The 27,457-nt window shown below is 39.2% G+C and overlaps 1 protein-coding gene across 1 annotated transcript in view; it reads right to left on the reverse strand.

Annotated features, from left to right (window-relative positions):
* NWD2 (NACHT and WD repeat domain containing 2) overlaps positions 1 to 27,457 on the reverse strand; it is a 219,331-nt gene that overhangs the window by 105,223 nt on the left and 86,651 nt on the right. The gene's annotated exons all lie outside the window — the stretch shown is intronic.

The raw sequence follows: 27,457 nt of genomic DNA on the forward strand, positions 1-27,457 counted from the left end.
GATGTAGGCGAAGAGCATGTGGTCCCCCACTGTGTTCCAAGTGCTCTGTGTACTTCCCATCTCCTGGCCAATGCCCCACACAAGTGTGTTTGTATCAAATCTTTGTCTATCTGCATTTGAGTTCTTAGATGGCTGATAGAGATATAACAATTTCTTTTAAAAAATATTGCCGTGGCTCAGTCCATGAGTTTTATAACATATGAAACTATCAGCACTGATTTTGGGATTCTTTCTTTTAATCTACTTTACAAGGTTTAATCACAATATTAAGAAAGAGGGACCTCTGAGACTATAACTTGACTGTCCACTATGAGAGCCCTTAGCTGTTGTTATCTAAAACTAAATATAAATTAAAATTAAAAATTCAGTTCAAGTGCTCAAGAGTCACATGTGATTACTGACTCCCATGTTGGAAAATGCAGATATAGAATACTTCACCATCACAGGAAGTTTAATTGGACAGAATTGTAATTTACTGAACTTCATATACTGAAATTACTAGAAGAAGTCCATTTTTGGCCATCTGCCAATAAACTCTCAAACACAAATCTGCAATGTGAATGGTAACTTAGTTGTGTCATGCACAAACTAACAACCATACACAGAACCTGGTCCCCATCCTTGTGGCTGATACTGTTTGATATCTGAGGAAAGGTAGGATTTAGAATAAATGAGAAACAGAAGTGGTAAAAATGAAAGTTAATGTAACAAAAGCTATAAATATACAACTGCTATTCCTCTCACATCTTCTGTGACATAAAATTATATAAAGTAATTATGTCACTGTAACTTATTAGATGTTGCATATATAATAATAATAGCACAAAAGGGAGAAAAGGGAATAGAGCTACATGGGAGTAGTCTTTCTATAGCTCACTAGAATTAACTTATCAGAATCTACCTATGATTTATACTAAGATGTATATGCCTTAAAATAACTACAAAGAAAATAACTCAAAAATTAATGATTTTTTCACTATAAGGAATTAAAATGTTAAACTAGAAAATATTCACATATCACAAAGCAAAGAAGTAGAAGAGGAATAGAGGAACAGAAATGACAGACATGTAGAATAAAAGTAAAATGGCAGAAGTAAATCCAACTATGTCAATAATACCATTAAGTGTGAATGGTTTAAAAAGTCCAAACAGAGAGACTGTCAGACTAGATAAAAACAAGATCCAACTATATAGTTCTACAGGAGTACACTTTAGATTCAAAAAGGTTAAAAGGATGGAAAAAATAGGATGGAAAAAATGACAAAGGAGGCAAGAATATACAATGGAGAAAAGACAGCCTTTTCAATAAGTGGTGCTGGGAAAACTGGACAGCTTCATGTAAATGAATGAAATTAGAACACTCCCTAACACCATACACAAAAATAAACTCAAAATGGCTTAGAGACCTAAATGTAAGGCCAGATCCTATAAAACTATTAGAGGAAAACACAGGAAGAACACTCTTTGGCGGACTTCCCTGGCAGTCCAGTGGTTAAGATTTCGTCTTCCAACATGGGGTGCCAGTTCAATCCCTGGTTGGGGAACTAAGATCCCACATGCCTCACAGCCAAAAAACACCAAAACATAAAACAGAAGCAATATTGTAACAAATTCAATAAAGACTTTAAAAATGGTCCACATCAAAAGAAAATCTTTTAAAAAACCCACTCTGACATAAATCACAGCAAGATCTTTTTTAATCTGCCTCCTAGAGTAATGAAAATAAAAACAAAAATAAATGGGACCTAATTAAAAGCTTTTGTATAGTAAAGGGAACTGTAAAAAAAAAAAAGACAACCCTCAGAATGGGAGAAAATCTTTGCAAATGAAGCAACTGACAAGGGATTAATCTCCAAAATATACAAGCAGCTCATGCAGCTCAATATCAAAAAAGCAAACAACCCAATCAAAAAATGGGCTAAAGATCTAAATAGACATTTCTCCAAAAAGACATACAGATGGCCAATGAACACATGAAAAGATTCTCAATATCACTAATTATTAGAGAAATGCAAATCAAAAGTACAATGATGTATCATCTCACACCAGTCAGAATGGCCATCATCAAAAAATCTACAAACAAATGCTGGAGAGGGTGTGGAGAAAAGGGAAACCTGTTGCACCGTTGGTAGGAATGTAAATTGGTACAGCCACTATGGAGAACAGTATGGAGATTCCTTAAAAAACTAAAAATAGAGCTACCATATGATCTAGCAATCCCACTCCTGGGCGTATATCTAGAGAAAACCATAATTTGAAAAGATACATGCGCCCCCAGTGTTCACTGCAGCACTATTTACAATGGCCAGGACACAGAAGCAACCTAAATATCCATCAACAGAAGAATGGATAAAGAAGATGTGGTACATATATACAATGGAGTATTACTCAGCCATAAAAAAAGAACAAAATAATGTCATTTGCAGCAACATGAATGGACCTAGAGCCTGTCAGACAAATATTATATGGTATCACTCACATGTGGAATCTAAAAACAGGTAAAAATGAATTTATCTACGAAACAGAAATAGTTACAGATGTAGAAAACAAACTTATGGTTACCAGGCAGTAAGGGGAGGGAAGAGATAAATTGGGAGATTGGGATTTACATATACACACTATTATATATGAAATAACTAATAAGGACCTACTGTATAGCACAGGGAACTCTACTCAATACTCTGTAATGGCCTACATGGGAAAAGAATCTAAAAAAGAGTGTATATATGTGTATGTATAACTGATTCACTTTGTAGTACAGCAGAAACTAACACAACATTGTAAGTCAACTATTCTGAAATAAAAATTTTTAAAAATTCACTTAAAAATTGAAAGTGTTATAATAGTGTAGAACAAGCATGACAATAGACAAAATCAATAAAACAATCTATGTATGTAAGAGAATTTGTATTAAAATAAATGTAATATTTCAAAAAAAGGATGGAAAAAGGCTTATCATGCAAACCACAACCATAAAAAAGCTCATGGGGCTATACTAATATCAGACAAATACATACTAATATCAGACAAAAGAAATTTTAAAACAATATAACTAAAGATGAAGAGGGACATTTTATAATGATAAAAGGGTCAATCCTTGGGCCTCCCTGGTGGCATAAGTGGTTGAGAGTCCGCCTGCCGATGCAGGGGATACGGGTTCGTGCCCCGGTCTGGGAGGATCCCATATGCCGCGGAGCGGCTGGGCCCGTGAGCCATGGCCGCTGAGCCTGCGCGTCCGGAGCCTGCGCGTCCGGAGCCTGTGCTCCGCAGCGGGGGAGGCCACAGCAGTGAGAGGCCCGCATACCGCAAAAAAAAAAAAAAAAAGGGTCAATCCATCAGGAGGATGTAACAATTATAAATGTATATGCAATGAACAGAGCCTTAAAATACATGAAAAACAAACTGACAGAAATGAAGGAGAAATAGACAATTCAACTATAATAGTTGGAGACTTGAATATATAATAATGGGAAGAACAAAATCCTGGAAGACTGTACCAATACTATAAATGAACTAGTTCTAACATGTCTTAGGACAATCTACCCAACAACATAATATACATTCTTAAGTTCACATAGAACATTCTCCAGGAGAGAACATATGTTAGATCATTAAACAAGCATCAATAACCTTCAATAGATTTAAATCATATAACGTATGTCCTCTGAACACAATGCAATGATACTAGAAATCAATAATAGAAAGAAACTTGGAAAATTCATAAGTAGATGGAAATTAACACACTCCTAAATAACCAATTAATCAAGAAATCACAAGGGAAATTAAAAATTACTTTGAGATGAGTGAGAATGAAGATACAACATAGCAAATTTATGGGATGTAGGTAAAGCCATACTTAGAGGAAATTTAGAGCTGTAAACACCTATATTAAAAATGATTTCAGTAATTTAACTTGACAATAGAAAAAGCATCAAGCACAAGCCAAAGCAAGCAGAAGGAAGGAAATAATAGATTACAATGGAAATTAATGAAACAGAATAGAAAAATGATAGAGGAAAAGAAATGAATGAAATCCAAATTTGGTTCTTTGAAGAGATCAACAAAATGGATAAAACTGGATTCACCAAAAGAAACAAAAACAACCTCAGATTCCTAAAATCTGGGGTGAAAGAGGCCATTACTACTAACCTTACAGAAATAAAAGGATTATTAGAGAATACTACAGACAACTGTATGCCAATGAATTAGATCACTTAGATGAAATGGACAAATTCCTAGAGAGACACAAATTACATAAATTAACTCAGGACAGAATAGAAAAATGTGAAGACATTTTTAACAAGAGATTTAAATAGTAATTTTAAAAAAGCTGCATAAAAAGCCTAGGTCTAGACGGATGCACTGGTGAATTCTACCAAACATTTACAAAAGAATTAATACCAATTATTCAGTCTTCCAAAACTTACAAGAGAATACTTTCTAACTTATTCTATGAGACCAGTATGATCCTGGTACCAAAGCCAGACAAAAATATCAGAAGAAAAATACAAAGCAACATCTCAAGAAAATAAACATCCTTAGCAAAAATATTAAAAACCCTAACCTGGCAGCATATTAAAAGGGTTATACAACACAATGAGGTGGGACTTATTCCAGGAGTGCAGGGTTGACTCAGCATCAGAAAATCAACTAGTGGAGGATACTATATATTAACAGAATAAAGGACAAAAACGATATGTCTCAACATACACAGGAAAAAAAAAAAAGACAAAATCCAACACCCCTTCATGATAAAAAAAAAAAAAACACTCAACGAACTAGGAACAGAAATTAACTTCTTCAACCTGAATAAAAGGCATGTATGAAAAAACTACATCTAACATTATACTTAATGAAGACTGAAAGCTTTCCCCCTAAGATTAGGAGCAACAGAAAGATATCCACTCTTGCCACTTTTATTCAACAGTATATTGGAGGTTCCAGCTAGGCAATTTGGCAAGAAAAAGAAAATGCGCTCATATAGGAAAGGAAAAAGTAGACCCACCTTTATTCATAGATTAAAAGATCTTGTATATTGAAAACTCTAAGGAAAGCACTAAAACACTGTTGGAACTAATGAGTTGTGCAAGGTTGTAAGATACAAGATCAATATGTAAAACCCACTTGTATTTCTATATAGTAGCAATGAGCAATCTAAGATAAATTTAAAAAATAAGTCCATTTAAAAGAACATCAGAAAGAATAAAAAGCCTAGGAATAAATTTAACAAAAGAAATGCAAAATTTACACTTTGAAAATTACAAAACACCAGTGAAAGACATCCCCTATAAATGGATTGGTAGACTAAATATTATGATGACAATACTCCCCAAATAAATCTATAGATTCAATGCAATCACTATAGAACTCCCAGCTGGCTTACAGAAATTGACAAGCTGACCTTAAAATTCATATGGAAATTCAAGAGACCCAGAACAGCAAAAATAATCTTGCAAAAGGAGAACAAATTTGGAGGACTCACACTTCCAGATTTCAAACTTAGTACAAAGCTACAATAATTAAGACAGTGTGATACTGGCATAAGTATAGGCAATGGAATAAAACTGAAAATCCAAATATAAATTCTCATGCTTACAGTTAACTCATTTCAACAAGGGTGCCAAAACAATCAATGAGGAAATAAATAAACAAATGGTACTGCGACAACTGGACATCTATATGCAAAAGAACAAAGTTTAATCCCTACCTCATGCCAAAGAACAAAGTTTAATCCCTACCTCATGCCATATATAAAAATTAAAACAGATCACAGACATAAATTAAGTTAAAACTACAAAACTATTTTTATAGAAAACATCTTTATGACCTTGGATTTGACAATGGTTTCTTAGATATGATAGCAAAGTACAAGTAACCAAAAAAAAAAAAAAAGAAAAATTGGACTTCCTCAAAATTAAAAAAAATTGTGCTTCAAAAGATCTATCAATAAAGTGAAGAGGGCACCCTCAAAATGGAAGAAAATATTTATAAATCATATTTAATAATAGATTTGTATCTAGAATATATAAGGAACTCCTACAGCTCAATAAGACAAATAACCCAATTAAAAATGGATAAAAGATCTGAGTAGACATTTCTTCACAGAATATACACGGATTGCCAATAAAGATAATCAATGTTATCACATGAAAAGATAACGTCATTAGTCATCAGGGGATTGCAAATCAAAACTTCAAGATAACACTTCATACCCACTAGGATGGCTATAATCAAAAAGACTGATAAACAAGTGTTGATAGGGATGTGGAGCAACTGGAAAACTCATGCACTGCTGGTGGGAATATAAAATGGTACAGTCACTTTAGAAAACAGTCTGGCAGTTCCCCAGATGGTTAAACACAGAGTTACTACGTGATCCAGCAATTCTTCTAGGTATATACCCAAGACAGATGAAAACCTACGTCTAGACAAAAACTTGTACATGAATGTTCACAAGAGCATTATTCATAATAGCTAAGAAGTGGAAACAATCCAAGTGTCCATCAAGTGATCAATGGATAAATAAAATGTAGTATACATCCACACAATGGAATGTTTTCTGGCAATAAAAAGTAATGAAATAGGGACTCCCTGGTGGCGCAGTGATTAAGAATCTGCCTGCCAATGCAGGGGACACAGGTTCGATCCCTGGTCAGGGATGATCCCACATGCTGCAGAGCAACTAAGCCCGCAAGCCACAGTACTGAAGCTTGCGTGCCTAGAGCCCGTGCTCTGCAACGAGAGAAGCCACCACGAGAAGCCCGTGCACCGCAACGAAGAGCAGCCCCCTCTCACTGCAACCAGAGAAAGCCCGCATGCAGCAATGAAGACCCAACACAGCAATCAATCAATCAATATCTAAAAAAAATTAATGAAATACTGATGCATGTTACAACATGGATGAGCCTTGAAAATGCTATCCTAAGTGAAAGAAGCCAGTTACAAAAGATCACCTTTTGTATGATTCCATTTACATGAAATGTCTAGAACAGGCAAACCTACAGTCAAAATGGGCTGGGAGGGAGGGGAATAAGGCAATTAGGGAATGATAGCCAGAGGAGAGAGGATTTCTTCTTTGGGTGATGAAAATGTTCTAAAATTAATTTTGGTAATGCTTACACAACTGGGAATATACTAAAAACATTGAATTGCACACTTTAAATGGGCAAATTTTATGATGTGTGAACCGAATTGTATCTCAATGATAGTCTGCACAGCTAGCTTGGACTGTGATTTTCCACAGGTCTTACATCTCCAACTCAAAGAACTGAGAGCAAGAACAGAATGTTTAAATCAAGCACCTAGTGTATTAAGAGCTAAACAATAAGATCTAACTAAATATATGTGAGCCAAATGACCAGGGTAAAAGTCAAAACAAGGCTTTCAATTACGTTTTTAAATAGAAGCTTAAATATCACATGATTTATTTGACACCTATGGGAGACTATTATAATAGTTTTTGCATCTGTTATTTCCTTAAAGTTTGGCCACCACTGCCTCATCCTGGTCTTTACAACTCCATGTGTCCTTGCTTTAGTAGCTTTGTTTAAAGAAAAAAGCTGGAAGTAAGAGAATATTTAAATTGTTCTTTCTCAAGTGTCTTTATGAGCAGAAAATGATGAAAAATAAAATCAAGCAACCATGAAGACAAGCAGGAAATAAATAGATGAAACATTTAGCTTTCACAACACAAAACACCATTATGGGCAAACAGAAACGCAATATATCCACATGATCAATAACTGGCAAGAAGTGGCTGGAACCCAAAGTGCTCAATAAGACAAGATTTATTACACACTTAAAAAAATTAAGTTTAGCTTTTGGCCTAATGTCCAGGCACTGCAGAGACTGGAATCTAATTTACTATTTATTGGAATACTACCTTGTTGATAGCACATTTTATGTGCCTTTACTTATTTCATCATTAAGTATAAAAGTAAAGTGATTTTATTTTTTTTCACTTGTTTAAAAATATTCTTAGGGAAGCTAATTTATCATGCTCATTATAATGTGCTGAATTGGTCTGCAAACAAAAAGCCAGTGAATAAAAGCCCTAACAAATTTTACCACTTGAAATCAGACATAATGATTTAAATACCAAGATTATTGAACAAACAATAAAGCAACCTGTAAGAAACAAATAATAGCCTTATGCTTTACAAAAATGTAACAAAAAAAGGTCAAATTTCAATTCATAATGGCTTCACATGATCACTTTTTCAGAAAGAACCTCTGAAATTTAAATATTTTCCAAAATATTTTCCTTCTCAATCTTCCCATGTTATATGACACTATCTGAATGCAAAACAATGTAACTACTGAGACAATATAACTGATTTTGTTTCTGAACAGACATGGTACTAAGATGAAGGGTGTTCCTCAAAGTTATTACCATGGGAGGCTACACACTCACTCTAATGATTCTGCCATTGCCCAGGGCATTTCCTCTGTAGGAATTATCTCATTTTGTATTAAAAGACTCTCACCCCTTTATAGTTGGGAGGTTGTTTTTATTAAAACAGTATTTCTCCAGCCTTACTGGCCTTTACATTTATAAGACATGGCTTTGAAAAGAATTTTAGCTCTCTAAAAAAATCAAATCTATTCTTAAAAAGGGTAAGTATCTGTTACTGCTAAAAACATTCAAAAGAACACAGAGCAGGTTCAGAAAATTTTGAACAGGGATAACATTCTTGTGCTATGGATATAACTTTCAAGGTCAGTGCAGAATGCAACCAGTACTCATTTGAATGTAGCTTAGTAGCCGTGTCCTGTTACTAGAATGTTCATCTCACAGGAGAAGGTAAGCAGAGAGTCTTAAACCTCAGACTAGGTTTGTCAGATACTGTTTACGAGAGAAAAGTTATTGTTTATACTTACCAAATTCTTACTCTGGTTAGAATGACTTTCCCCAGTTGCATGGGATACAAGAGAAAAAAAAATCCCAAAACAAAAAAACCCTTGGCCACACTTTTACTAGAACTATTGCAAACACTGACGACTTTAGGTCACCTGCAATTATTCTCTTGGTCATGAGATATCTGACTAGGATATATGGGAGCATGACTAAGACAGACATTTCTGGGAAAATCAGGACCTAAATCAAGCCCAGAAAGAACTGGCTGGCCCCAGTGGTTGTACACGATCACCAGAAAGAAAGAGGATCCAACAGGGTGAGTTAGGATAATGTTTCATCCAAAGCCTCATAAAGGCGACTAACTGCTCAGACCTGATGCCTCTGTGTCTTGGGAGATTCAGCCTCTGGACAGTCCTAACAATTGTAATGTGATGGTAAGAAAGAACTGAACTCTTAACCGAGGCAGAACCTCTGCCTATTAAGGCTTAATGAACTTGGGGACACAGAGAAGGTGTCAGGAGTCATTGGAGACAGAAGCTGCTGCAAGGCAGGAGCTGTGCGCATCTAGGTTGAGTCTGAGCTGGGGACTCACCATATAAAGGAACCTCAGCCCGGCTGCAGCTAGGCACCAAGTGCCTTCCAGGGCAGGACACTTGACCACAAACAAATGATGTGCCTGAGTGAAAAACCCAAAGTTGGCTCTGTTCCTGGCAGCGGGCTTTCAACAACCACTGTATGGGAGTGATCTGCTCTGTGTACCTGGGCCTGCATCACTGCTGCAACTTCCCAAATCATCTCCTTGCTTCTGTTCTTGCTCTTTCTAATCCATTCACTACACCACAGGCAGAGGGTTCTTGTTAAAATGCAAATCTGATCGCCAATGTTAGGATTTCCTTTCATTCCACCAGACACTACATAGAGTAACTTATTTACTCAAACTTATGAGTAGACAGAAATATTATCCCTATTTTATGGATGAAAAAGCTGAGGAACAGAGAAGTAACCTGCTCAAAATCACACAGGTAGCGAGTAGCAGAGGTGGGGTTTGAACCTGGGCTGTTAACATTATTTTATAGCACTTTCCATGCTTAAGCTTACCATCACCCAAAGATAGTATCTAGAATCTATGACCTGATTTCTGAGATCTTCCATGACCTAGTCCCTGCCTAACTCTCCAACCTTACCTTATACCACTTTCTCTCTCATGGGTCACACTCCAGCTGTGTATATACTCCTCACACGCATTTGTACAACATGTGTACATGTGAGCAAGCATATATTTACATATGCACATGTATTTACATATATGCATGTACATTTACATACCAATACACACATATAAATTTTTGTGAATGTATGAATATAAGAGGCTTTTTGATGCAGTAATTAAGAGCACAGACACTGGGGCCAAACTACATTGGTTCAAATTCTGACTCTGCCACTTATTAGCTGTGGGATCTCTAGCAGTTATTTACTTCTATATTTCTAATAAGTGTCCTTATCTAGTAAAATGTAGAAGATAGAATTTACCTCCTAGGCTCATAGTAAAGATTAAACAGGTTAATGTATATACTGCACTTAGAAAAAGTGCTTGGCAGGCAGTGAGTACTACCTAATGCTAAAGTTCCTTCCCAAATTTGCTTATGAAGATATGTTCCTTCTGCCTGAAATACTCTCCTGTTTAACCTGGCCATCTACCCATCGTTCAGCATTCAGCGTAGACATCAGTTCCTCAGCAGGCCTTCCTGATGCCTCTAGGTTCGATGAGCCCCCGCCCCCCATCACGCACGCCCAGAGCTGCCTGTATTTCCTCTGCAGTAAGCACCACCATGGCCACTGTTGTGATGACTGTATTCTCTGAGACTCTAAACTCTGAGGACAGGGACTATGTTTGTTTTCAACACTAAGGTATCCACTGCACCCACAACCTGGCCTATGCAGAGCAGAGGCTCAATAAATGTCTGTGAATAAATGAGTGAAGCCCATGGGACCAAGCACCTTAACCTGCCCTGGGGATTTGGGGTAGACATCAGTGAGGAAGTAAGACAGGAGTCTGGACCTGAAGGATACATGCATAGGAGACTGTTCTTCAGAGAGGGTAAGAGGACAGAACTGCAAAGACAGAAATGTGACACAGCCTGCCCATATAGAGATGAGGTCATAGCATTATCATTTTGGGAGCTGAGAGGAAACAAGATCGGGCTGAAGAAACACTCTGCTTAATAGATAAGAAAACTGGGCTTAAGTTACTTTTCCAATGGTTTATAACTAATTACTGACAAAGCAGACCTCTTAAATGAATGTTCTTTGTGCAAAGACTTGTTATAAGGTCTCCTCTCCATCCTACAAGAAATAGAAAATGAGGATGGAAAGAAATAGCTACCTTGTGTTCAGAATCTGAGAAAGACTTCATGGTGACTGGACCTGACTGGGATACTTAAATGTCACCTGCAAATGGGGATTTCTCATTCTGTTTATTGAGGGACTAATCCTCTTGGGTGATTTCCAGAGTTGGCATAATTGAGAGCCACCATTCAGCGGAATTAAGTGTTCAGTGAAGTATAGCTCCTCCAGTAAATTTTGGAGTTTGCCACAATGCCACTGCTCTATATAAAATTGCCTATGTGCACAAAGTAAAGGAGGAACAAAAATACTGGCTTGGGAAGTCAGGCCTGAGAATTCTAGAAGAGCCATTCCACACTGCAGAAATGTTGAGCCAATATTTATAATTCAACTGGAGCAAGGAAGGTCAACGATGACATAATGATTTCCTTCCCCTTTATCTTCTCTATTAATCTTCCTTTCCCCTTTTTATAAACGGGCTCATGGATGGGAGCAGGATGATGTAACATGCTTTTAAGACTTTTTACAGAATAGGAACTTCGTAAGGCCTGTCCAGGCTTTGATGGACAGAATCAAAATGCAAAGCTAGCTAGACAAATTGAAATGCTGGCCTGAGTGAAATGATGTGATTCAATGAGGGGAGATGCATTTCATTTTAGAAAGAGGCACACATTTGATTAATAGACAATGGAAAAGAAGTAATTAGTTGACAATGTGGAGAAAAGACGAAGGGCATCACAACATGCCCTATCAATTATAAAGCCAATGACGTATTTTGGCAACTCAGGAGGCAAAATGCATTTTGAGACTCCTAGCAGGCAGACAGTCAGGAGGAGAAAATGAATATAGAGAAGGAGACTGGGTTCAGTAGAACAGGAGGGCGGTGGTGAAGATGCAGTGGAAGAAAAGCAGGTGGACACAACTGATGATGGACCTTCAGTGTGAGACTAAGGAATTATTAGTCAGGTCAGGCTAATATAAGACTCACAGAATTTCACCTAACCTACAACTTGGACGTACATAGAGAATGTAGCTTTTTTATTTTGTCTAAAATGGTTTGGGTCTCCTGCCTAAGTCTCTATCCTCTGGTTATCAGGGTAAAATGAGCTTCTGTTCTATCCAGTTTCAACCTTAGTTTGAACTCATGTTTCCAAGGACTCTTTATTAAGTGCTTATTCTCTCTTGAATCAAGATGCCGATCCTTTCAAAAGCCTCCTTCTTTTCCTGACATGATGTCTGGGTGACCTCATATCCTGAAGGGGAAAAACGGATTTCTAGGGCACAGACTCCAGGTGATGCCCACTGCCCACCTGGTTGCTGGCAGCATGGTTGTGCTTGGGGCAGTTGCAACCCACGGACTGGCCTCTCTCTCTCAGCCTGGTCAGAGCCTGGTGTTGCTCTGCAGCAATCAGGGCCACCCTCCCCTCCTGGGGCTGAGAAGTCCCAGGCCTTGGGCCCACATTCCATCCAGTTTTTTCACCCTAGCCCTTTTGTGTGGTCACCTCTCCCTGTCATGGAGACTAACAGTGGCCCTTAATTCAGCATATGTGACACACAGTAATTGAGGGCAGCTTTGGAAGTGAAACTTCATGGTGTCTTGCTGCCATGGCCATGATGTGGCCACACCCAGGTCTGTTGGCAGAGGTAGGGGCAGGGGGATGATTGTTGTAAGGCCATCTCTTTCCAGAGTCCTAAGTAGAGAGCAGAGGTAAGCTGCCCTCAATGTTACGCATGCACCCACCTGTTCTCACTCATCTAACCCACCTCTCCTTTTCTGAAGCAGAACTCAGAGAAGGGGGATGGGGAAGCAGATCTCCCGAACTCTGCCCCTCTCTGTCTCCTTCCACCATTTTCCTAGAGACCACATTGGGTAGGTCCTGGCTCTGCCTTATTGACGAGCTGGGCCCTCTTCTCTCCATATTAGATCTCCAGGGTCAGAGCACTAGTGCTAGTTGATATGCTAAAGATGTGATTTAAGGAATTTAGAGAAATCTTCTCACAAGCTGATAATGTGACCTCCAATGTTTTTGTCTTGCTACATAATCCTTTCTTGTGTGCATGACAATATTTCTTGAATATTCTTCCCATTCACATTCCTTCTGCACCAGACACGAAACACCGCTCAGACAGACAGATGCCTTGATCAAAGGTCTCTTACTGTACTCAAAAACGCAAAAGAAAAATGCATATGAATAATTTCATTACACTAGGTTCTTGTTCAGGAAAAAGACTTAAAGGTGAAAGAGGGCTTCCCTGGTGGCGCAGTGGTTGAGAGCCCGCCTGCCGATGCAGGGGACATGGGTTCGTGCCCCGGTCCGGGAAGATCCCACATGCCACAGAGCGGCTGGGCACGTGAGCCATGGCCGCTGAGCCTGCGCATCTGGAGCCTGTGCTCCGCAACTGGAGAGGCCACAACAGTGAGAGGCCCGTGTATCAAAAAAAAAAAAAAAAAAAAAAAGGTGAAAGAAAGAAATGAACATTGGTTAAGCACCTTCCACATACCAGGCATGTTGCATCATCTCACTGAATTCTTGTAACAATCCTGGAAGATAAGTACTACCCCATTCACTTTACAGAGGGGTCAACTGTGTGTCAGGGAAATCAAGCAATTTGCCCAGAGTCCCAGGACTGGTATTTTGCAGACCCAGAATTTGAATCCCAGTCTTTCTAACACAAAAACTTATGCCGTTTCCACTGTACCCCATAAATTACATAATGTGCTGCATTTTACTGAATTTAAAATTCATCAGTAGTAGGCTGCTCTAATATTGTACATTCCACTAAAAAAGAAATGCACTGCCAATTACACCAAGACACACCATTTGTTTAAGATGAATCCTGATTTCTGAGACATAAAAATGTGAAAAAAAATGCATCTTAGAATGAATGATCTGGTAAATACGGTTTAAAGATTACTTGAGCAGCTGCTGTGTTATGTACAGTCTGGACTGGAGCACAAAAACACCCAGGGTAAGGAAAGATCAAGAAGACGTTGCCATAATCATTTAGCTATCAAGAAACAGAAGGCTTGTAGAATAAAAAAAAAAGAATGAAAAGAACTGAGGACAGTCTCAGAGACCTCTGGGACAACATTAAACACATCAACATTAGAATTATAGGGGTCCCAGAAGAAGAAGAGAAAAAGAAAGGGACTGAGAATATATTTGAAGAGATTATAGTTGAAAACTTCCCTAATATGGGAAAGGAAATAGTTACTCAAGTCGAGGAAGCAAAGAGAGTCCCATACAGGATAAATCCAAGGAGAAACATGCCAAGACACATATTAATCAAACTATCAAAAATTAAATACAAAGAAAACATATTAAAAGCAGCAAGGGAAAAACAACAAATAATACACAAAGGAATCCCCATAAGATTAACAGCTGATCTTTCAGCAGAAACTCTGCAAGCCAGAAAGGAGTGGCAGGACGTATTTAAAGTGATGAAGGAGAAAAACCTGCAACCAAGATTACTCTACCCAGCAAGGATCTTATTCAGATTTGATGGAGAAATTAAAACTGTTACAGATAAGAAGCTGAGAGACTTCAGCACCACCAAACCAGCTTTACAACAAATGCTAAAGGAACTTCTCTAGGCAAGAAACACAAGAGAAGGAAAAGACCTACAATAACAAACCCAAAACAATTAAGAAAATGGGAATAGGAACATACATATCAATAATTACCTTAAATGTAAATGGATTAAATGCTCCCACCAAAAGACACAGACTGGCTGAATGGATACAAAAACAAGACCCATATATACTGTCTACAAGACACCCACTTCGGACCTACAGACACATACAGACTGAAAGGGGATGGAAAAAGATATTCTATGCAAATGGAAATCAAAAGAAAGCTGGAGTAGCAATTCTCATATCAGACAAAATAGACTTTAAAATAAAGACTATTACAAGAGACAAAGAAGGACACTACATAATGATCAAGGGATCAATCCAAGAAGAAGATAAAACAATTGTAAATATTTATGCACCCAACATAGGAGCACCTCAATACATAAGGCAAATACTAACAGCCAGAAAAGGGGAAATCAACAGTAACACATTCATAGTAGGGGACTTTAACACCCACTTTCACCAATGGACAGATCATCCAAAATGAAAATAAATAAGGAAAGACAAGCTTTAAATGATACATTAAACAAGATGGACTTAATTGATATTGATAGGACATTCCATCCAAAAACAACAGAATACAAATTTTTCTCAAGTGTTCACGGAACATTCTCCAGGATAGATCATATCTTGGGTCACAAATCAAGCCTTGGTAAATATAAGAAAACTGAAATTGTATCAAGTATCTTTTCCGACCACAACGCTATGAGATTAGATATCAATTACAGGAAAAGATCTGTAAAAAATACAAACACATGGAGGCTAAACAATACACTACTTAATAACAAAGTGATCACTGAAGAAATCAAAGAGGAAATCAAAAAATACCTAGAAACAAATGACAATGGAGACACGACGACCCAAAACCTATGGGATGCAGAAAAGCAGTTCTAAGAGGGAAGTTTATAGCAATACAATCCTACCTTAAGAAACAGGAACATCTCGAATAAACAACCTAACCTTGCACCAAAAGCAATTAGAGAAAGAAGAACAAAAAACCCCCAAAGTTAGCAGAAGGAAAGAAATCAAAAAGATCAGTTCAGAAATAAATGCAAAAGAAATGAAGGAAATGATAGCAAAGATCAATAAAACTAAAAGCTGGTTCTTTGAGAAGATAAACAAATTTGATAAACCATTAGCCAGACAAATCAAGAAAAAAAGGGAGAAGACTCAAATCAATAGAATTAGAAATGAAAAAGAAGTAGCAACTGACACTGCAGAAATACAAAAGATCATGAGAGATTACTATAAGCAACTCTATGCCAATAAAATGGACAACCTAGAAGAAATGGACAAATTCTTAGAAATGCACAACCTGCCAAGACTGAATCAGGAAGAAACAGAAAATATGAACAGACCAATCATAAGCACTGAAATTGAAACTGTGATAAAAAATCTTCCAACAAACAAAAGCCCAGGACCAGATGGCTTCACAGGTGAATTCTATCAAACATTTAGAGAAGACTAACTCCTATCCTTCTCAAACAGTTCCAAAATATAGCAGAGGGAGGAACACTCCCAAACTCATTCTACGAGGCCACCATCACCCTGGTACCAAAACCAGATAAAGATGTCACAAAGAAAGAAAACTACAGGCCAATATCACTGATGAACATAGAGGCAAGAATCCTCAACAAAATACTAGCAAACAGAATCCAACAGCACATTAAAAGGATCCTACACCATGATCAAGTGGGGTTTATTCCAGGAATGCAAGGATTCTTCAATATACGCAAATCAATCAACACGATACACCATATAAGCAAATTGAAGGAGAAAAACCATATGATCATCTCAATAGATGCAGAGAAAGCTTTCGACAAAATTCAACACCCATTTATGATAAAAACCCTGCAGAAAGTAGGCATAGAGGGAACTTTCCTTAACATAATAAAGGCCATATATGACAAACCCACAGCCAACATTGTCCTCAATGGTGAAAAACAGAAACCGTTTCCACTAAGATCAGGAACAAGACAAGGTTGCCCACTCTCACCACTCTTATTCAACATAGTTTTTGCAAGTTTCAGCCACAGCAATCAGAGAAGAAAAGGAAATAAAAGGAATCCAAATCGGAAAAGAAGAAGTAAAGCTGTCACTGTTTGCAGATGACATGATACTATACATAGAGTATCCTAAAGATGCTACCAGAAAACTACTAGAGCTTAACAATCAATTTGGTAAAGTAGCAGGATACAAAATTAATGCACAGAAATCTCTGGCATTCCTATATACTAATGATGAAAAATCTGAAAGTGAAATTAGGAAAACACTCCCATTTACCATTGCAAGAAAAATAATAAAATATCTAGGAATAAACCTACCTAAGGAGACAAAAGACCTGTATGCAAAAAATTATAAGACACTGATGAAAGAAATTAAAGATGATACCAATAGATGGAGAGATATACCATGTTCTTGGATTGGAAGAATCAACATTGTGAAAAAGACTCTACTACCCAAAGCAATCTGCAGATTCAGTGCAATCTCTCTCAAACTACCAGTGGCATTTTTCACAGAGGTAGAACAAAAAATTTCACAATTTGTATGGAAACACAAAAGACCCCGAATAGCCAAAGCAATCTTGAGAACGAAAAACGGAGCTGGAGGAATCAGGCTCCCTGACTTCAGACTATACTACAAAGCTACAGTAATCAAGACAGTATGGTACTGGCACAAAAACAGAAATATAGATCAATGGAACAGGATAGAAAGCCCAGAGATAAACCCACGCACATATGGTCAACTTATCTTTGATAAAGGAGGCAGGAATGTACAGTGGAGAAAGGACAGCCTCTTCAATAAGTGGTGCTGGGAAAACTGGACAGCTACATGTAAAAGTATGAGATTAGAACACTCCCTAACACCATACACAAAAATAAGCTCAAAATGGATTAAAGACCTAAATGTAAGGCCAGAAACTATCAAACTCTTAGAGGAAAACATAGGCAGAAAACTCTATGACATAAATCACAGCAAGATCCTTTTTGACCCACCTCCTAGAGAAATGGAAATAAAAACAAAAATAAACAAATGGGACCCAATGAAACTTCAAAGCTTTTTCACAGCAAAGGAAACCATAAACAAGACCAAAATACAACCCTCAGAATGGGAGAAAATATTTGCAAATGAAGCAACTGACAAAGGATTAATCTCCAAAATTTACAAGCGGCTCATGCAGCTCAATAACAAAAAAACAACCCATTCCAAACATGGGCAGAAGACCTAAATAGACTTTTCTCCAAAGAAGATATACAGATTGCCAACAGTCACATGAAAGAATGCTCAACATCATTAGAGAAATGCAAATCAAAACTACAATGAGATATCATCTCATACTGGTCAGAATGGCAACATCAAAAAAATCTAGAAACAATAAATACTGGGGAGGGTGTGGAGAAAAGGGAACCCTCTTGCACTGCTGGTGGGAATGTGAATTGGTACAGCCACTATGGAGAACAGTATGGAGGTTCCTTAAAAAACTAAATATAGAACTACCATATGACCCAGCAATGTCACTACTGGGCATATACCCTGAGAAAACCATAATTCAAAAAGAGTCACGGGGACCCGGAGGAAGATGGCGGAAGAGTAAGACGCGGAAATCACCTTCCTCCCCACAGATACATCAGAAATTCATCTACACGTGGAACAACTCCTACAGAACACCTACTGAACGCTGACAGAAGACCTCAGACCCCCTAAAAGGCAAGAAACTCCCCACATACCTGGGTAGGGCAAAAGAAAAAAAGAATAAACAGAGACAATAGGATAGGGACGGGACCTGCACCAGTGGGAGGGAGCCGTGAAGGAGGGAAGGTTTCTACACACTACAAGCCCCTTCGCGGGCGGAGACTGCAGGTGGCGGAGGGGGAAAGCTTCGGAGTAGCGGAGGAGAGCACAGCAACAGGGGTGTGGAGGGCAAAGTGGAGAGATTCCGGCACAGAGGATCGGTGCCCTCAGGCACACACCAGCCCAGAGAGGCTTGTCTGCTTGGCCGCCGTGGCGGGCGGGGCTGGGAGCTGAGGCTTGGGTATCGGCTTTCAGTCGGAGCGCAGGGAGAGGACTGGGGCTGGCGGCAGGAAGAGAGCCTGAAGGGGTTAGTGCACCACGGCTAGCCCGGAGGGAGTCCTGGGAAAGGGTCTGGAGCTGCTGAAGAGGCAAGAGACTTTTTTCACTTTTGTTTCCTGGTGTGCTAGGAGAGGGCATTAAGAGGGCTGCTTAGGGAAGCGCCGGAGACAGGCGCGAGCCGCGGGTAAGGCGTGGACCTCGGAGACAGGCGTGGGCCGCCGCCGCCCCCGCGGCCCGCCACCGCCGCCGCCTGCCGCCGCCCACCGCCGCCGCAGCCGCGGGGCCTGTGTGCGAGCGCGGGTCACTGTCCGCCCCGCCTTCCGGGGGACCTGTGCACCCCACCACTGCCGGGGTCCCGAGACCCGGGGACGGCTTTCCCGGGAAAGCGCACGGAGCGCCACGGGCTGCTGCAACGTCACGCCGGCCTCTGCCGCCGCAGTCCCGCCCCACACTGCGCGCCCCTCCCTCCCCTCTGCATGAGTGAGCCAGAGCCCCCGAATCAGCGGCTCCCTTAAACCCGTCCTGTCTGAGCGAAGAACGGACGCCCTCCGGCGACCTACGCACAGAGACGGGGCCAGGTCCAAGGCTGAGACCCGGGAGCTGTGAGAGCAGAGTCAGGGAAATCTCTCTGTGCAGCCTCGGAGGCAGCGGATTAAAGCTCCACGGTCCATTTGATGTGCCCTGCGTCTGTGGAGGGCATGAATGGACAGCGAATCATCCCAAATTGAGGAAGTGGACTTTGAGGACAAGATTTAAGACTTTCCCCCCTTTTCCTCTTTTTACAACGAATTATTCCAAAGTAAGGAGGTGGACTTAGAGAGCAAGATTTCAGACTTCTTGCCCTTTTCCTCTTTTTACAACGAATTATCCCAAATTGAGGAGGTGGACTTGGAGAGCAAGATTTTTGATTTTTCCCCCTGCTCTCTTTTTGTGAATGTGTATGTGTAATCTTCTGTGTAAGATTCTCTCTGTATAGCTTTGCTTCCACCATATGTCCCAGGGTTCTATCGGTCCGTTTTTTTTTTTTTTCAATAATTACTTTCTAATTTTAATAACGCTACTATATTTCATACTTTATTCTATTTTACTTTACCTGCTCTTTCTTTTTTTCCTACCTTCCCTTCCTCCCTCCCTCCCTGTGCTCTTCCTTTCCTTCTTTCTTTTTCTTTCCTCCCTCCCTCCCACCCTTCTTTTTTCCACTTTCTTTTTCTTTCCTTCCTCCCTCCCTCCCTCCTGTCTTTCTTTCTTTCCTTCCTCCCTCCCTCCCTCCCTTCTTCCATTCACTCTTCCTTTTGCTTTCATTGCTCCCTCCCTCCCTCCCTCCTTTCTTTCTTTCTTCCTTCCTTCCTTCCTTTCTTCCCTTCTTCCTTTCTTTCCCTCTCTCTTTCTTTCTTCTACTAATTCTTTCTTTCTGCTTTTTCTCCCTGTTATTCTGAGCCGGGTGGATGAAAGGCTCTTGGTGCTGCAGCCAGGAGCCAGTGCTGTGCCTCGGAAGTGGGAGAGCCAACTTCAGGACACGGGTCCACAAGAGACCTCCCAGCTCCACATAATATCAAGCAGCGAAAATCTCCCAGAGATCTCCATCCCAACACCAGCACCCAGCTTCAGTCAACGACCAGCAAGCTACAGTGCTGGTCACCCTATGCCAAGCAACTAGCAAGGCAGGAACACAACCCCACCCATTAGCAGAGAAGCTACCTAAAAACATAATAAGGCCATAGGCACCCCAAAACACACCACCAGACGTGGACCTGTCCACCAAAAAGACAAGATCGAGCCTCAACCACCAGAACACAGGCATTAGTCCCCCCCACCAGGAAGCCTACACAACCTACTGAAACAACATTAGCCACTGGGGTCAGACACGAAAAACAACGGGAACTACGAATCGGCAGCCTGCAAAAAGGAGACCCCAAACACAGTAACATAAGCAAAATGAGAAGACAGAAAAACACAGAGCAGGTGAAGGAGCAAGATAAAAACCTACCAGACCTAACAAATGAAGAGGCAATAGGCAGTCTACCTGAAAAAGAATTCAGAATAATGATGGTAAAGATGATCCAAAATCTTGGAAATAGAATAGACAAAATGCAAGAAACAGTTAACAAGGACCTAGAAGAACTAAAGATGAATCAAGCATCGATTAAAAACACAATAAATGAAATAAAAAATACTCTAGATGGGATCAATAGCAGAATAACTGAGGGAGAAAAACGGATAAGTGAGGTGGAAGATAAAATAGTGGAAATAACTGATGCAGAGCAAAATAAAGAAAAAAGAATGAAAAGAACAGAGGACAGTCTCAGAGACCTCTGGGACAACATTAAACACACCAACATTCGAATTATAGGGGTTCCAGAAGAAGAAGAGAAAAAGAAAGGGACTGAGAAAATATTTGAAGAGATTATAGTTGAAAACTTCCCTAATATGGGAAAGGAAATAGTTAATCAAGTCCAGGAGGCACAGAGAGTCCCATACAGAATAAATCCAAGGAGAAATACACCAAGACACATATTAATCAAACTGTCAAAAATTAAACACAAAGAAATCATATTAAAAGCAGCAAGGGAAAAACAACAAATAACACACAAGGGAATCCCCATCAGGTTAACAGCTGATCTCTCAGCAGAAACTCTACAAGCCAGAAGGGAGTGGCAGGACATAATTAAAGTGATGAAGGAGAGAAACCTGCAGCCAAGATTACTCTACCCAGCAAGGATCTCATTCAGATTTGATGGAGAAATTAAAACCTTTACAGACAAGCAAAAGCTGAGAGAGTTCAGCACCACCAAACCAGCTTTACAACAAATGCTAAAGGAACTTCTGTAGGCAAGAAACACAACAGAAGGAATATACCTACAATAACGAACCCAAAGCAAATAAGGAAATGGGAATAGGAACATACATATCAATAATTACCTTAAATGTAAATGGACTAAATGCTCCCACCAAAAGACACAGAGTGGCTGAATGGATACAAAAACAAGACCCATATATATGCTGTCTACAAGAGACCCACTTCAGACCTAAAGACACATACAGATTGAAAGTAAGGGGATGGAAAAAGATATTCCATGCAAATGGAAATCAAAAGAAAGCTGGAGTAGCAATTCTTATATCAGACAAAATAGACTTTAAAATAAAGACTATTAGAAGAGACAAAGAAGGACACTACATAATGATCAAGGGATCAATCCAAGAAGAAGATATAACAATTGTAAATATTTATGCACCCAACATAGGAGCACCTCAATACATAAGGCAAATACTAACAGCCATAAAAGGGGAAATCGACAGTAACACAATCATAGTAGGGGACTTTAACACCCCACTTTCACCAATGGACAGATCGTCCAAAATGAAAATAAATAAGGAAACACAAGCTTTAAATGATACATTAAACAAGATGGACTTAGTTGATATTTATAGGACATTCCATCCAAAAACAACAGAATACACATTTTTCTCAAGTGCTCATGGAACATTCTCCAGGATAGATCATATCTTGGGTCACAAATCAAGCCTTGGTAAATTTAAGAAAATTGAAACTGTATCAAGTATCTTTTCCGACCACAATGCTATGAGACTAGACATCAATTACAGGAAAAGATCTGTAAAAAATACAAACACATGGAGGCTAAACAATACACTACTCAATAACGAAGTGATCACTGAAGAAATCAAAGAGGAAATTAAAAAATACCTAGAAACAAATGACAATGGAGACACGACAACCCAAAACCTATGGGATGCAGCAAAAGCAGTTCTAAGGGGGAAGTTTATAGCAATACAATCCCACCTTAAGAAACAGGAAACATTTCGAGTAAACAACCTGACCCTGCACCTAAAGCAATTAGAGAAAGAAGAACAAAAAAACCCCAAAGCTAGCAGAAGGAAAGAAATCATAAAGATCAGATCAGAAATAAATGAAAAGGAAATGAAGGAAACGATAGCAAACATCCACCAAACTAAAAGCTGGTTCTTTGAGAAGATAAACAAAATTGACAAACCATTAGCCAGACTCATCAAGAAAAGAAGGGAGAAGACTCAAATCAGTAGAATTAGAAATGAAAAAGGAGAAGTAACAACTGACACTGCAGAAATACAAAAGATCATGAGAGATTACTACAAGCAACTCTATGCCAATAAAATGGACAACCTGGAAGAAATAGACAAATTCTTAGAAATGCACAACCTGCCAAGACTGACTCAGGAAGAAATAGAAAATATGAATAGACCAATCACAAGCCCTGAAATTGAAACTGTGATTAAAAATCTTCCATCAAACAAAAGCCCAGGACCAGATGGCTTCACAGGCGAATTCTATCAAACATTTAGAGAAGAGCTAACACCCATCCTTCTCAAACTCTTCCAAACAATTTCAGAGGAAGGAACACTCCCAAACTCATTCTACGAGGCCACCATCACCTTGATACCAAAACCAGACAAGGATGTCACAAAGAAAGAAAACTACAGGCCAATATCACTGATGAACATAGATGCAAAAATCCTCAACAAAATACTAGCAAACAGAATCCAACAGCACATTAAAAGGATCATACACCATGATCAAGTGGGGTTTATTCCAGGAATGCAAGGATTCTTCAATATACGCAAATCAATCAATGTGATACACCATATTAACAAACTGAAGGAGAAAAACCATATGATCATCTCAATAGATGCAGAGAAAGCTTTCGACAAAATTCAACACCCATTTATGATAAAAACCCTGCAGAAAGTAGGCATAGAGGTATCTTTCCTCAACATAATAAAGGCCATATATGACAAACCCACAGCCAACATTGTCCTCAATTGTGAAAAACTGAAACCATTTCCACTAAGATCAGGAACAAGACAAGGCTGCCCACTCTCACCACTCTTATTCAACCTAGTTTTGGAAGTTTTAGCCACAGCAATCAGAGAAGAAAAGGAAATAAAAGGAATCCAAATTGGAAAAGAAGAAGTAAAGCTGTCACTGTTTGCAGATGACATGATACTATACATAGAGAATCCTAAAGATGCTACCGAAAAACTACTAGAGCTAATCAATGAATTTGGTAAAGTAGCAGGTTACAAAATTAATGTACAGAAATCTCTGGCATTCCTGTACACTAATGATGAAAAATCTGAAAGTGAAATCAAGAAAACACTCCCATTTACCATTGCAACAAAAAGAATAAAATATCTAGGAATAAACCTACCTAAGGAGACAAAAGACCTGTATGCAGAAAATTATAAGACACTGATGAAAGAAATTAAAGATGATACAAATAGATGGAGAGATATACCATGCTCCTGGATTGGAAGAATCAATATTGTGAAAATGACTCTACTACGCAAAGCAATCTACAGATTCAATGCAATCCCTATCAAACTACCACTGGCATTTTTCACAGAACTAGAACAAAAAATTTCAAAATTTGTTTGGAAAAACAAAAGACCCCGAATAGCCAAAGCAATCTTGAGAACGAAAAAAGGAGCTGGAGGAATCAGGCTCCCTGACTTCAGACTATACTACAAAGCTACAGTAATTAAGACTGTGTGGTACTGGCATAAAAACAGAAAGATAGATCAGTGGATCAGGATAGAAAGCCCAGAGATAAACCCACGCACATATGACCAACTTATCTTTGATAAAGGAGGCAGGAATGTACAGTGGAGAAAGGACAGCCTCTTCAATAAGTGGTGCTGGGAAAACTGGACAGGGACATGTAAAAGTATGAGAATAGATCATTCCCTAACACCATACACAAAAATAAGCTCAAAATGGATTAAAGACCTAAATGTAAGGCCAGAAACTATCAAACTCTTAGAGGAAAACATAGGTAGAACACTCTATGACATAAATCACAGCAAGATCCTTTTGGACCCACCTCCTAGAGAAATGGAAATAAAAACAAAGATAAACACATGGGACCTAATGAAACTTCAAAGCTTTTGCACAGCAAAGGAAACCATAAACAAGACCAAAAGACAACCCTCTGAATGGGAGAAAATATTTGCAAATGAAGCAACTGACAAAGGATTAATCTCCAAAATTTATAAACAGCTCATGCAGCTCAATAGCAAAAAAACAAACAACCCAATCCAAAAATGGGCAGAAGACTTAAATAGGCATTTCTCCAAAGAAGATATACAGACTGCCAACAAACACATGAAAGAATGCTCAACATCATTAATCATTAGAGAAATGCAAATCAAAACTACAATGAGATATCATCTCACACCAGTCAGAATGGCCATCATCAAGAAATCTAGAAACAATAAATGCTGGAGAGGGTGTGGAGAAAAGGGAACACTCTTGCACTGCTGGTGGGAATGTGAATTGGTACAGCCACTATGGAGAACAGTATGGAGGTTCCTTAAAAAACTAAAAATAGAACTACCATATGACCCAGCAATCCCACTACTGGCCATATACCCTGAGAAAACCATAATTCAAAAAGAGACATGTACCAAAATGTTCATTGCAGCTCTATTCACAATAGCCCGGAGCTGGAAACAACCTAAGTGTCCATCATCGGATGAATGGATAAAGAAGATGTGGCACATATATACAATGGAATATTACTCAGCCATAAAAAGAAATGAAACTGAGCTATTTGTAATGAGGTGGATAGACCTAGAGTCTGTCATACAGAGTGAAGTAAGTCAGAAAGAGAAAGACAAATACCGTATGCTAACACATATATATGGAATATAAGAAAAAAAATGTCATGAAGAACCTAGGGGTAAAACGGGAATAAAGACACAGACCTACTTGAGAATGGACTTGAGGATATGGGGAGGGGGAAGGGTAAGCTGTGACAAAGCGAAAGAGAGGCATGGACATATATACACTACCAAACGTAGGGTAGATAGCTAGTGGGAAGCAGCCGCAGAGCACAGGGAGATCAGCTCGGTGCTTTGTGACCGCCTGGAGGGGAGGGATGGGGAGGGTGGGAGGGAGGGAGATGCATGAGGGAGGGGATGTGGGAACAGATGTATATGTATGACTGATTCTCTTTGTTATAAAGCAGAAACTAATAAAAAAAATAGAAAAAAAAAAAAACAAAACTACTTGCTCCTCTCCTGGCATACCCTAAAGGGAAAATTTCTCTGCTAGTTCCTAAGATATATGAACTTAATTCTAGAAAAGAGTCAGTGAAAATTTCAATATAACTAAATTTATAGATACTAAATGTCATAGCTCCAAAATGACAACATAAGAAAAAATAAATTTTCTTTATAATTACTAAAAAAAAAAGAGTCATGTACCAAAATGTTCATTGCAGCTCTATTTACAATATGCAGCAGATGGAAGCAACCTAAGTGTCCATCATCGGAAGAATGGATAAAGAAGATGCGGCACATATATACAATGGAATATTACTCAGCCATAAAAGGAAACGAAATTGAGTTATTTGTAGTGAGGTGGATGGACCTAGAGTCTGTCATACAGAGCGAAGTAAGTCAGAAAGAGAAAGACAAATACCGTATGCTAACACATATATATGGAATTTAAGAAAAAAGAAAAAATGTCATGAAGAACCTAGGGATAAGATGGGAATAAAGACACAGACCTACTAGAGTGGACTTGAGGATATGGGGAGGGGGAGGTGTAGGCTGTGACGAGCTGAGGGAGTGGCATGGACTTATATACACTACCAAACATGGAGTGGATAGCTACTGGGAAGCAGCCACATGGCACAGGGGGATCAGCTTGGTGCTTTGTGACCACCTAGAGGGGTGGGATAGGGAGGGTGGGAGGGAGGGAGATGCAAGAGGGAGGAGATATGGGAACGTATGTATGTGTATGGTTGGTTCACTTTGTTATAAAGCAGAAGCTAACACACCATTGTAAAGCAATTATACTCCAATAAAGATGTAAAAAAGAAAAGAAAAGAAAAGAAAAGAAACAGAAGTCTGAGTAAAGACAGAGCCTTGTGAAACTGGAAGACCAGGCCAATTTCCAGGAAACACTGTGGCAGGTGAATCAACGGGGAACAGTGCAGTTTGGATCTAGGTTGTAAAGGATGAAGAATGAACTATGAGCCACAATTTTAAAGTCTGGAAGACTGGGGAATAGTAGCAACTGAGAAATTGGGAAAGGGAGAGGAATGGGTTCCATTTTAGATATTTTAACATTCAAAAAACAACTATCTTCATGTAACTCTGGTGAGGGCTGGAGATGCTGATATGGGGCTCACTGACACACAGGCACCAGCTTCAGAAGATGACACCTACTTGGGGGTCTAGGGATGAAAAAAACAGGTGGACAGGTCTGGACCTGTGCTGCCAAAGGAAACATGAAGAGATGGAATGTCAAGCAAAGAAGAGGAGGACAAACTCTAGACCAAAGGGGCCTCAGGATGCACCTTCACCAAGGATGAGCATCTTCCTCTCTGGTGCCTTCAGGTGGCACCACAATGGCATTGTGAGGCAGAGAGAAGGTTTGGCAAGATCTTCCTGCTGGCTGGAGCTGCAGGTTTCACTCACACTTCCCTACACACCTAGGGACTCAACACTTGCCTGCCGGAGAGAAGGAAAAGGGCTGCGTCGGCATCGGA

This window comes from Mesoplodon densirostris, chromosome 1 (genome assembly GCF_025265405.1).
Source record: "Mesoplodon densirostris isolate mMesDen1 chromosome 1, mMesDen1 primary haplotype, whole genome shotgun sequence".
NCBI classification, from domain to species: domain Eukaryota; kingdom Metazoa; phylum Chordata; class Mammalia; order Artiodactyla; family Ziphiidae; genus Mesoplodon; species Mesoplodon densirostris.